The sequence below is a fragment of the Chanodichthys erythropterus genome, chromosome 21 (genome assembly GCF_024489055.1).
Source record: "Chanodichthys erythropterus isolate Z2021 chromosome 21, ASM2448905v1, whole genome shotgun sequence".
NCBI classification, from domain to species: Eukaryota; Metazoa; Chordata; class Actinopteri; order Cypriniformes; family Xenocyprididae; genus Chanodichthys; species Chanodichthys erythropterus.
The window spans coordinates 37491528-37505640 of NC_090241.1; the positions used below are offsets into that span (position 1 = coordinate 37491528).

The 14113-nt window shown below is 42.0% G+C and overlaps 1 pseudogene; it reads right to left on the minus strand.

The window, feature by feature from the left end:
- Positions 1-1290: 1290 nt before the first annotated feature.
- Positions 1291-13743, minus strand: LOC137010573 (SLAIN motif-containing protein 1-like; annotated as a pseudogene).
- Positions 13744-14113: the final 370 nt, after the last annotated feature.

The following is a 14113-nucleotide window of genomic DNA, read 5'->3' on the forward strand; positions in this document are numbered from 1 at the left end:
CTTTTTATATCATAATTTTGATCATGTCATAATTTCAACTTTTTGTCATAATTATGACTGAATTCAGATTTTTTTTTTGTCAATTTAATGTAGTTTGGCATCATTCTGAATTTCCATCTCATAATTATAATGTACAAAGTCATAATTTTTACTTTCTGTCATAACTTCAACTGAAATTTTGGTCATGATTATGACTTTTAATTCATAATTTCAATTTTTTTTGTCATAATTTCATCATGTCTAACTTTTCATCTGATAATCATGATTTACAAAAGCATGTTTTTTTCTCACGTGGCAGAAATAGTCTTCTATAGTTCACTCAAATATGGAGAAAAAGAGTCAGTCTTATTAAAACATGAAGTGATCTTCAGCGGTCTTAAATAATAGATTGTAAAAAGGCTCAAATCCAGAGTGAGACTCAATAAATGTTTAAATCTCTCACAGAAGAGACACTTTCATGATTATTCAGTGAATGAATTCAGTCACCAGCAGTGGTCAGTAAAGCTCACTCAGATCTTCTGGATTCACACAAAAATATCACCATTACAAAACAAACAGAAGTTTATTTGGACTTTAAACACAGACACACCCATTAAAATATCAGTCATTAAGAAATATTCAAGAAGAAAACTGGTGCATTTACAGAAACATGGAGAACACTCTTTTAAATATATTTTACACAATAAAATAAATAAACAAGAGAAGAAAATAAATACATTGCTACATCTGTGGCCATTGAAAATCATCGATTCCAGAGCAGAATAATCAATGATGAAATAAACATTAACAGTGAAAGTGCAACATCAGATTAACACAAGAACAATCATAATCCAAACAATAATTAAAGTCAAATATGTTTTCAAAGGTGCAATAATTGGTCCACACAGATCATGGTTTAGGGTGTTTGTCGTCTGTTATCAAGTTAAAAAGGAATATTAGTCATATAAACATGTTGACAATAAAGTGTTTGTAAAGAGTTAAAAATGTGTTGAAATTTGGTTAAAACCATTTGATATCACAAAAATTGTTCCAACTTCAAACAATCGTACAAACCAGTTCTTTTGCTCCAGCCCGGTCAGTTTATCAAATGAAGCGCACCTGAAACAGCCGGAGAGTGGCAGCAGATGGAGCTTTAGCAGCACGTGTTGATGCCATCAGTCACTCTAATGATGATAGTGCATGTGTGTATGAGCCGTGTGTGTGTGTGTTTGCATACAGAGATCGTCCTCACAGCACCATGTGATGAAGCGATCGGCCCTGACCAGCAGGAACCCGTCGCTCTGACCCGCGTCAGTAACACCCGTCACGCCAGCTCCCGTCACGCAGCGCGCTCAGCGTCGCCAGACTCTTTGGAGGCGTCAGCAGACTGCAGAAACACCAGAGAGATTTCAGTGATCATCAGTGAGATCTCTAGTCATTTAACATGAGTAACACTTTACAACAAGGTTTGAAGGTTTGTTAAAGTGCAAAAATAACGACTTTATTCAACAATCTCTTCTCTTCTGTCATTATCTCACGCAGGTGACGCAGTAACACAGTGAAGCTTCCGTGTTTACGCCCCCTCAGTATTGGCCGAAGCTGATCACGTGATCAGCACGACACATGTGTGTGATGCTGACGCAGGAGCCGGCCAATAATGAGTCGAACCTGGAAGCGCTGGACGTAAACAACGAATGAGAACGACACAGAAGAGAAGAGATTGTTGAATAAAGTTGTTATTTTTGTTTTGTTTTTGCGCACAGAAAGTATTCTCGTCTCTTCATAACATTAACGTTGAACCACTGCAGTCACATGACTGTTTTAACGATGTCTTTAGTACCTTTCTGGACCTTGACAGTGTTGATTATATTGCTGTCTATGGACGAGTCACTCGGATTTCATCAAAAATATCTTAATTTGTGTTCTGAAGATAAACGAAGGTCTTACGGGTGTGGAACGACATGAGGGAGAGGAATTAATGACAGAAATTCATTTTTTGGTGAATGAACCCTTTAAGTAAACACTTGCTCACATGACTGCAGCTGCTGGTTTTAGGTCAGAGGATCTAAATTCTTCAGGATCTCAAGCTGAATTTTTCATAACTCACTAATTTTAGGTTTTAATCCACATCAGTTTGGAGTTTTAAGCAGCTTTGAGGATTTAAAGTAGCAGCAGCAGAGTTTACCTGCGCACCGGCGCCGTGAGTTTGCTGCGCGGGCCGGAGCCGCTCGCTATGAAGGACGCGGGCCGCGGAAGACCACTGCGGGCTGGAATCTGAGAGACGGACGCCTTCCCGGGCTGAGGGATCCCGCTGCCGGACACACACTGTACACCGGCCGCCAGACCCTTGATGGTGGGACTGACGTACGCCGTGGCTTTGAGCGTCTGACGGGACGAGAAGTTCCCGACGCTCTGGACACGAGTCTGCAGCTGCCCGGGAGCCGGAACTGCACAGAACACACATGATCAGACATGATCAGACACACACATGATCAGACACACACATGATCAGACACACACATGATCAGACACACATGATCAGACACACACATGATCAGACACACACATGATCAGACACACACATGATCAGACACACACATGATCAGACTCACACATGATCAGACTCACACATGATCAGACACACACATGATCAGACTCACACATGATCAGACTCACACATGATCAGACACACACATGATCAGACTCACACATGATCAGACTCACACATGATCAGACACACACATGATCAGACACACATGATCACACATGATCAGACTCACACATGATCAGACACACATGATCAGACATGATCAGACACACACATGATCAGACACACATGATCAGACATGATCAGACACACACATGATCAGACACACACATGATCAGACACACACATGATCAGACATACATGATCAGACATGATCAGACACACACATGATCAGACATACATGATCAGACACACATGATCAGACATGATCAGACACACACATGATCAGACACACACATGATCAGACACACGATCAGACACACGATCAGACTCACACATGATCAGACTCACACATGATCAGACTCACACATGATCAGACTCACACATGATCAGACACACACATGATCAGACACACATGATCACACATGATCAGACTCACACATGATCAGACACACATGATCAGACACACATGATCAGACATGATCAGACACACACATGATCAGACACACATGATCAGACACACATGATCAGACACACATGATCAGACATGATCAGACACACACATGATCAGACACACACATGATCAGACACACATGATCAGACACACACATGATCAGACACACACATGATCAGACACACACATGATCAGACATACATGATCAGACATGATCAGACACACACATGATCAGACACACACATGATCAGACATACATGATCAGACATGATCAGACACACACATGATCAGACACACATGATCAGACATGATCAGACACACACATGATCAGACATGATCAGACACACACATGATCAGACACACATGATCAGACATGATCAGACACACACATGATCAGACACACACATGATCAGACACACATGATCAGACACACACATGATCAGACACACACATGATCAGACACACATGATCAGACATGATCAGACACACACATGATCAGACACACATGATCAGACATGATCAGACTCACACATGATCAGACATGATCAGACACACATGATCACACATGATCAGACACACACATGATCAGACACACACATGATCAGACACACATGATCAGACTCACACATGATCAGACACACATGATCAGACACACATGATCAGACACACACACATGATCAGACATGATCAGACACACACACATGATCAGACACACACACACATGATCAGACTCACACATGATCACACATGATCAGACACACATGATCAGACACACACACATGATCAGACATGATCAGACACACACACATGATCAGACTCACACATGATCACACATGATCAGACTCACACATGATCAGACTCACACATGATCAGACACACATGATCAGACTCACACATGATCAGACACACATGATCAGACTCACACATGATCAGACACACATGATCAGACTCACACATGATCAGACACACATGATCAGACACACACATGATCAGACTCACACATGATCAGACACACACATGATCAGACTCACACATGATCAGACACACATGATCAGACTCACACATGATCAGACACACACACATGATCAGACTCACACATGATCAGACACACATGATCAGACTCACACATGATCACACATGATCAGACTCACACATGATCAGACTCACACATGATCAGACACACATGATCAGACACACACATGATCAGACACACACATGATCAGACACACATGATCAGACACACACATATGATCAGACACACACATGTTCAGACACACACATGATCAGACACACACATGATCAGACACACATGATCAGACACACACGATCAGACACACATGATCAGACACACATGATCAGACACACACATGATCAGACACACACATGATCAGACACACACATGATCAGACACACATGATCAGACATGATCAGACACACACATGATCAGACACACATGATCAGACATGATCAGACTCACACATGATCAGACACACATGATCAGACATGATCAGACTCACACATGATCAGACACACACATGATCAGACTCACACATGATCAGACTCACACATGATCAGACACACACATGATCAGACTCACACATGATCAGACACACATGATCAGACTCACACATGATCAAACACAAACATGATCAGACACACATGATCAGACTCACACATGATCAGACACACATGATCAGACACACACACATGATCAGACATGATCAGACACACACATGATCAGACTCACACATGATCAGACACACATGATCAGACACACATGATCAGACTCACACATGATCAGACACACACACATGATCAGACTCACACATGATCAGACACACATGATCAGACTCACACATGATCACACATGATCAGACTCACACATGATCAGACACACATGATCAGACTCACACATGATCAGACACACATGATCAGACTCACACATGATCAGACATGATCAGACACACACACATGATCAGACACACACATGATCAGACACACACATCACGGAGAAGCTGTGAAGCGTGCGAGACGTACTGCAGGTCTGGAGGCGTGTCAGCGCACCAGGAGAGTCGAAGCTCTGGCTGTTCCTCATGGACGGGGACACCGGCGCTGGAACGGACGACATCGGAGCACTCAGCAGGTTCGGCATACTCCTCCTCAGCTTATCTGAAGAAACATCACTTCCTGTCAGCTCAGCCAATCACACACACATAAAACAAACATGTTCTACATCAGATTAAAGCCCAATTACATCTGATGTGGTTTAAGAGGATTGAGACGCTGGAGCCACAGCAGGAAGTGTGTGTTTAGATTAAGACGCTTAAAGACATTCAACATCAGTGAGAGTTTTACCCATCAGCCCATCCGGACATGACAAGCTCCAGCCAACAGGGAACATTCTTCCAGTAACGTTAATAGAACGTTTGTTATCTGGTCTTTAATGATGTTCTCAAAACATTAGCACAAATTTATACATCGTACATGGAATGTTTTTTCTGAAATGTTTAACGTCTAACGCTTTTTAAATGTTGCTAGTTGTTTCAGAGAACATTCTAAAGTAACGTTCCCTTAATGTTTGAAGAATGATACAATGGAATGTTTCCTTAACGTTCACAAAACCAAGAAAAAATGTTTTTAAAACATAAAAATTACGTTTTGAACATTCAGAAATAACATTTTCATAGCTTAATAAGAACATTAGTAAAACATTCTTAGAAAATGTTTTTGTTACCGAGTGTCATTCTCTAATCACTTCACAATTAAAATTCAGGTTATTTTCTTCCCATTATCAGAATTATATTTACAACACACTAATTGTAATTATTTATATCTACACATATGCCTTCATAAAAACATTAAAGTTTATTAACTTACTCTCATATTCAACTGATTTCCACAGTTGACAGCCAGAGGATTACAAACACGACACACACACACGTAAACACACACATAAACACACACAGGAAGTAGAACAGCCACAGATAGAAACACAAGAGAATCAGCGCAGGTCAGTCTGGGGCTTATGGGTAAAACAGCCCTAACAGCCATCAGCTCTAGTTCAACAGAATATTGCTATAAACGTCACACAATATGAGCCAATATGAAAATGACAGTAGCAGTCAAAAGTTGGGAATAATTCAGATGTTTTAATGTTTCTGAAAGAGTCTCTTCTGCTCACCGAAGCTGCATTTATTTGAACAAAAATACAGTAAAATAGTGAAATATTATTCCAATGTAAATCAACTGTTTTCTATGTGAATATATAGTAAAGTGTAATTTATTTCTGTGATCAAAGCTGAATTTTCAGCATCATTACTGCAGTCTTCAGTGTCACATGATCCTTCAGTAATCATTCTGATATGATGATTTGATGCTCAAGAAACATTTATGATTATTATCAATGTTGAAAACAGTTCATATTTTTGTGGAAACTGTGATGCATTTTATTTTTCAGGATTCTTTGATGAATAGAAAGTTCAAAAGAACAGCATTTATTTGAAATAGAATCTTTTGTAACATTATAAATGTCTTTACTGTCACTTTTGATCAATTTAATGTGTCCTTGATGAATAAAAGTGTTATTTTCTTTAAAATAAATACAAATTTTGAACAGTAGTGTATATAATCTCCATTCAAAACTTAATCAAACTGATGACATCATCATAGCATGTGTATACTGGACTGTGATTCAGCATTAATTTGCCATTTGATGCATTTCCTTCTCATAGAATCCGAGCCTGAGCTGACCTCAGCACACACAGATGCATTAATCATGATAATCACCTGAGCTGCTCCTGAGGCCGTGTGTCTCGCTGGCAGGCGTCTGCGCAGGTGTCTGCGTCTGCGCCGCGCTGCAGGGTGACGTGCTGCTGCTCCTCCAGTCCCTGATGCTGCTGAAGGTGTGTGAATGCGGCAGGCCGCGCTGCAGGGCTCCGGCGCGACTCAGACGCGGCTGCGGCGGCGGCAACTGACCGTAGTCTTCGTCCTCATCCTCCTCTTCCTCGTCCAGGTGCGAATCGCTGCGCGGGCCGAACTGGAAGGAGAAGCTGGCGCTGCGACGGTTATTAGAAGAGGAAGAAGAGGTGGTGGCGAAGTCCTGACGAAGACCTGAGAGGAACAAACGCTTGATGTCACGAAACGCCACGTCATTTTTCATCAAGCGAACAAAAGACAAGAATTACATAAGAATGTATCTTAGGATCTTTTGCACACTCTCAGCACTGTAATACAGTCATGAACATGAATTTTTATTCATTTCATCAGTATCACTATATTGATTGATTACAGTAAGAATTGCAAACAAGTTTTCTGAAATGTTATTTTTAACCCTTGTATTATGTTGTTTATTTTTTATTAAGGGTCATGAAGATGCCGGCACAGTTTCGACACTCTGATGTGTTGTGGAATGAGTGACAAAAGTTCTGACGGTTCTGATGTTCACGGGTCAGTTTGATCCACAATTTACCCACAGCAGCACAGACCTTAAATAAAAAAAATGTATGTATTTTTTATGTCAGTTTCTCATCTCCCCACTGAGTGAATTTAATTTACCTTCATGCATTTGGCAGACTCTTTTATCCACAGAAATGAACTTGAAGATGCTCATTTTTATCATTTCGCTGGGAATCGCACACATGATTTTGGCGTTTCTAGTGTTGCTCGACAGTTTGAGCTTCAGGAAAGCACATGATATAAACAATAAAACAAAAACATTTTAAAAAGATGAAAAAAGTTTGTCAAGACAAACTTTAAGTTGGCTTGAAAAAGACGGTCCAGAAAGTTTGAAGAAATTTTAAAAGTTTTCAGTTTGAAAGTTTTAGTTTAGTAGTTTAAATAGATACATAGAGGTCAGGGTAATCAAGGTGGTTGCTAGGGTACTTGGGGTGGTTACTAAGGTGTTGCTATGCGGTTGCTAAGGTATTCAGGGTGGTTGCTAGGGTGTTGCTATACAGTTGCTAGGGTACTTGGGGTGGTTGCTAAGGTGTTGCTATACAGTTGCTAGGGTACTTGGGGTGGATACTAAGGTGTTGCTATACAGTTGCTAGGGTACTTGGGGTGGTTACTAAGGTGTTGCTATGCGGTTGCTAAGGTATTCAGGGTGGTTGCTAGGGTGTTGCTATACAGTTGCTAGGGTACTTGGGGTGGTTGCTAAGGTGTTGCTATACAGTTGCTAGGGTACTTGGGGTGGTTACTAAGGTGTTGCTATGCGGTTGCTAAGGTATTCAGGGTGGTTGCTAGGGTATTGCTATACAGTTGCTAGGTTACTCGGGGTGGTTGCTAAGGTGTTGCTATGAGGTTGCTAGGGTACTCAGGGTGGTAGGGTGTTGCTATGCAGTTGCTAAGGTATTCTGGGTGGTTGCCAGGGTGTTGCTATGCGGTTGCTAAGGTATTCTTGGTGGTTGCTAGGGTGTTGCTATGCAGTTGCTAGGGTACTCGGACTGGTTTCTAGGATGTTGCCAGGGTGATTTGTGTGGTTGCTGGGTGGTTGCTATGTGGTTGCCAATGAGATAGATAGATAGATGGATGGATGGATGGATGGATGGATGGATGGATGGATGGATGGATGGATGGATGGATGGATGGATGGATGGATGGATGGATGGATGGATAGATAGATAGATAGATAGATAGATAGATAGATAGATAGATAGATAGATAGATAGATAGATAGATAGATAGATAGATAGATAGATAGATAGATGGGATTTTTCCGAGCTTTAAAAGTCATTTTTAGGAAAACCGTAAGTTGTATCAGTTAGAAAAGATATAGCACAGTAAGTCAGAACAGTCCTAAGGAAAGTAAATTAAGTTCACAAATAGTTTTAAGACTAATTTGTTGTCATATTTATTTTGTTGTAAAGTGTGAGAAGTATTAATTTTAAATGTTCACTGTTTTTGCCTGATCTTATTAATGATTGTGATTGTTTTTCGCCATGTTTTAGGAGTAAAATGTTCTATGAATCAGGCGATTATGAACAAACCTTCAGAATATAGATGGAGATTCTGACTCAAACTCACCGACTGAAATCTACAGACACAAATACATAAAGTGCAATAAAATAAACACTTAAATGTCTATTCTGGATGTTTTCTTTCCACTGGTCACATGTGAAACAGACTCAAATCTGAGCAGTGCAGCGTCTCGACTTAAACTACCACGATGCATACTATGTATAGTATTTATTTAAAATAAATAAATACTATTAAAATAAAATACATATGCATATTTAATCATACTTGTGTTGTGTAATCAATCATAAATGTGTTTTATCATCTTCTCTGAGTGTCAGCGGTGTGATCCATCACTTACTCTCCTCCTGCAGTCGCGCCATCACCTGGACGTCCGTCAGGTCCTGCAGTTTATAACCCAGAGTAACGGAGTCGTCGTCCGGCTCAGACACGCTCACATCGCTGTCCGCTGACGCCTGAGCGAACACACTGCGCCGAGCGCTGCGCCCTGTGACAGAAACACACAGAAGAACAAGTCGTGCTCGTCTTTTCTCCACTTTTCTCAGGGCGCCATACAAGCTAGAGTGTGTGTGTGTGTGTGTGTGTGCTACCTGCTCTCTCACAGGTGCTGCTGGGAAGAGGAGCACAGGGTTTACAGGAGGGAGAGGAGGTGCAGAGAGGAGGAACTCCAACTACACGAGCACGAGGAACAGCAGGAGAGGAGAAACCTGACCTCCATTTACTGACTGAAGACACACAGATGAACAACATCACCGACTGTGTGTGTGTGTGTGTGTGTGTGTGTGTGTGTGTGTGATGTAAGAGGGTAGAGATGTTCAAGGGGACAAACAGCCATTGAGTGTCAGCCAGAGACACGGGTGACGACAAAGATTCATTCACACACACACACACACACACACACACACACACACACACACACACACATGTTTGTTTTTGTGAATTGTGGGGACTTTCCATAGACTTCAATGCATTTTACACTGAACAAACTGTACATTCTATCCCCCTACCCTGCCCCTACCCCTAAACCTAACCCTCACAGGAAACTGTGCAAACTTTTACTTTTTCACAAAAACTCATTCTATATGATTTATAAACCCATTTACATTGTGGGGACCGCTGGCTGGTCCCCACGATGTAGGTGAACTCAGGTTTATATTACATCATGGGGACATTTGGTCCCCACAATGTAATATAAACAAAAGCACACATACACACACACACACACACACACACACACACACACACACACACTCTCTTCTATAAGCCTTCAGTCTGTCAGTTTATTGATCGACACATGAAAGCAAACGCACAATATTAGAGCTGAATATGTGGAAGCGCATGATTCTGTATCGGAGTCTGTTGAACACACGGGTTCAGTAATTACACGCTATCAGGCTCTTGGCATGAAGGGCCGGTTGCTTTCATGTAAACACAGTTGCTATGGTTACCGCTCGTCTAACCCAGGCCGAATATAGCAGTGAGTCAAGCGGCAGCGGTGGGCTGGTAACAGGTTAACGCTGTGAATGGCTCAGGTGTCTCTGTGAATGTGACACAGGGTTTATTTAGCCGAGTAACAAGCTTAAGTCTAAATCCTGAACGCATTACAACCTTCCCAGAGTCTGAGCTGTCCGTCACACGCTCTCATTTACATATTCATGAGCGGCTCCTCCCCCTCAGACTGGACTTCACCAGCTCTACGTGAGACTTTGAGAAGTGTGTGTGTGTGTGTGTGTGTGTTCACATCTGTAATGAAACACAGTTAATCTGTGTGTGTTTGTACACGGGCCGCATTAAGACACGGAGCTCACCGCGTCCTTACACTAATCCTGCGGGATAACAGTGTGTCATCATCACATCACCTCAGACCGCTGACCCCAGCTGACCCCTCCTGACCCCCGCTGACCTCCAGACAACCACGAATCATCACACACAGGCTGAATGTAAAGGTTGATATGGAGTGTGAACATACTGTACATGCAGCCGGTGAAACTAAAGCGATAGTTTTAATTTCAATATAAGTGTGGCAATATGAATAGGAGGGACTGATGATGTCAGAGAGTCAGTTATGATGTCAGAGAGTCAGTTATGGACGTACCGGGCTCCAGTCTTGGGCAGAGCGAGTTTCTGCTGGTTTCCAGCTGATCTAAAACGTGTCGACACCACTGAAGAGTGTTCAGACCCGCGCCGGAGCACAGGTGAGAGCTGGGAGACACGTAAAGCCTGAGGAGAGAAACCAGAATCAATGAGGAGCTTCACTAGCTGTGTTTCCATCCAAAACTGTGAGTTTAACTGATGCGTAAAGTTGGAATATGGAATAAAATATTTGCAAATAAAGCAGCATTTCCTTCCCATGTGTTCAAGAGAACAAAATCATCACTTCCTGGGAAATTGGTGCAAAATATCAGTAATAAAAATGGAAGTTTTTCCTCCATTATAAGTGAGTTCGTCTCTGAGCATCAGACGAAACACAATAAACGCTGTCATGTTCTCATGTGAGAGTAATTAAAGCGTTAGTTCACCCAAAAATATCATTTCTGTCATTAATTACATTCATTGTAAGACATTCGTTCATCTTCAGAACACAAATTAAGATATATTTGATGAAATATATGACTCGTCCATAGACAGCAATATAATCAACACTTTCAAGGTCCAGAAAGGCACTAAAGACATTGTTAAAACAGTCATGTGACTGCAGTGGATCAACCTTATTGTGATGAAGAGACGAGAATACTCATAACATTAACATTGATCCACTGACTGTTTTAACATTTTTGAGTCACATGACTGTTTTAACGGTTAGGGTCTATGGACGAGTCATATATTTCATCAAATTTAATTTGTGTTCTGAAGGTCTTACGGGTGTAGAACCACATGAGGGAGAGTAATTAATGACATTATTTTCATTTTTGCGTGAACTAACCCTTTAAACCGAATCATTCTGATGACAGACTTTGATTCGGGCGTTTCAGAACCAACATTTGAGATGCTGTGATGTGATTGGTCCGCTGGTTAGTCCAGTTATCCAATCACAGCCTCTATCGAGGCAAAGTCACATGAGGTTTTGGGGGAATTTATTCAGTAAATGTCTTTCAATCGTAGTTTATGCACGTCTGCTTATCGGATAAAACAATTTTCAGCCTCAATTGAGTTTTTTATGCACATTTTTAGTATTTATGCTCATATTAGTGTTTCCATCTGGCGTTTTTTATGCAATCTCCCAAAATGTGCATAAAAATATGTGGATGGAAACACAATTACTGACACACAGGCCAAACACACGCGTTTTATTGCTTCACGCACGTCAGCAGATGTTTCGTCAGGACTGAGAGATGTGAATATGAACCTCGACTGTCAGATTTATTTCTAACACAGATTGTTCACTGTAATAAACAGGAAAATAACAGAATCAATGATGCAAACTTCATCAAATATGAGACAAATTCAGATCCTGCTGTAAAGAAACTCTACAGAGACAATAGAGTCATTATTCAGATCAATTCAGTGTCGATGCTGATGCAAAACTCATCAATGCCGGCGTGAAGTCGAATCAGCTGTGAAGGAATCCTTTTAGAAGTCAGTAATCTTCACTCACAAGATTTGGCTTTTACTGACTCATGACGCATCGTTCATAAGACGGACCTTAATCGGCTTCTTAATTACTCAATTTCCAAGTTTAGCTTCTCCTGTGTTCACCATGAAGTGAATTAATCCACATTCAAAATAAAGACTGAAGAAACCTTCCTGCACTCATTTCACACTGTTACTGAACTCAATAATGACTCGATTGTGTTTTCAGAGCTGAATCTGAATCTGTCTCATATTTGATGAAGTTTGCATCATTGTGTATCAGAAATAAAGCTGACTTGACTTGTCAAACACACACGACTGATGAAGAGTCGATCATCTGGAGGTTCAGAACATCTGATCACTTCTCAAGCTCTTCATCTGATGGACCATCAAGCCCTGCAGCGAACACCAGTTCTCCAGCGGAGTGAATCCGGTTCACCTGTCATCTTCACAGATCCTCACGCTGATGACTATCTAGGGCACTGTGTGTGTGTGTGTGTGTGTGTGTGTGTGTGTGTCGAGACAACTGTAACACTCCAAATGTTTCAGTCATCATTGAGATCATACAGAGGAGAATGTGGACTGAACCAGATCATATCAGTGTTACATTTATGATTGTGTATGTCATTAGCAGTGATGAAGATGATGATGAAGACGATCGCAGCTCATAATAACACACAATGGATTCTCACCAGGTCTCCTCGGACTCGCCGCTCGGACTCACGGTCTCCAGGTCCAGAAGCATCAGCTCGTCCAGGAGCGCGCGCGGCTCGTCGTCCTCTTCATCATCCTCATCATCCTCATCCGGGGCGGAATGCGGCTGGAAATACGGGAAGGGATCGTCCGGTGGGAAGTACTGACACGCGAGGCTCGGCGCCGGACTCGGGATGCAGCAGGAGCCCGCGCGCAGGCACGCCGGCGAGGGCGGCACGATGTTCGCGCGCGTCCGCAGCTGCTCGTTCTGCCGCTCCAGTTTCCGCACGAGCTCCTGCAGTTTCTGCACCTCCAGCTCGGCGCGAACATCCGCCATCATCTGCGGCTTCAGCACCGCCGCCTCCATCCGCACACACCGCGCGCGCACCGGTGAAGATTACCGACGGAGGAGCGCGTGTGATCGGCGGCGCGATGGGCTGAGCAGCGCTACACCGCACGCGAGACGCTCCACCAATGAGCGACGAGGAGCGCGAGACTGTCACACTCTCTCCACCCAACACTCTATCTATCTATCTATCTATCTATCTATCTATCTATCTATCTATCTATCTATCTATCTATCTATCTATCTATCTATCTATCTATCTATCTATCTATCTATCTATCTATTTGTGTCTGTCACTGATTCATGCAAAGAAAAGAAGGAAAAAAATAGAATCAGAATATAGTTTTATTATTTCATATCATGTATACAGGTGACATTCAAAACATTAATG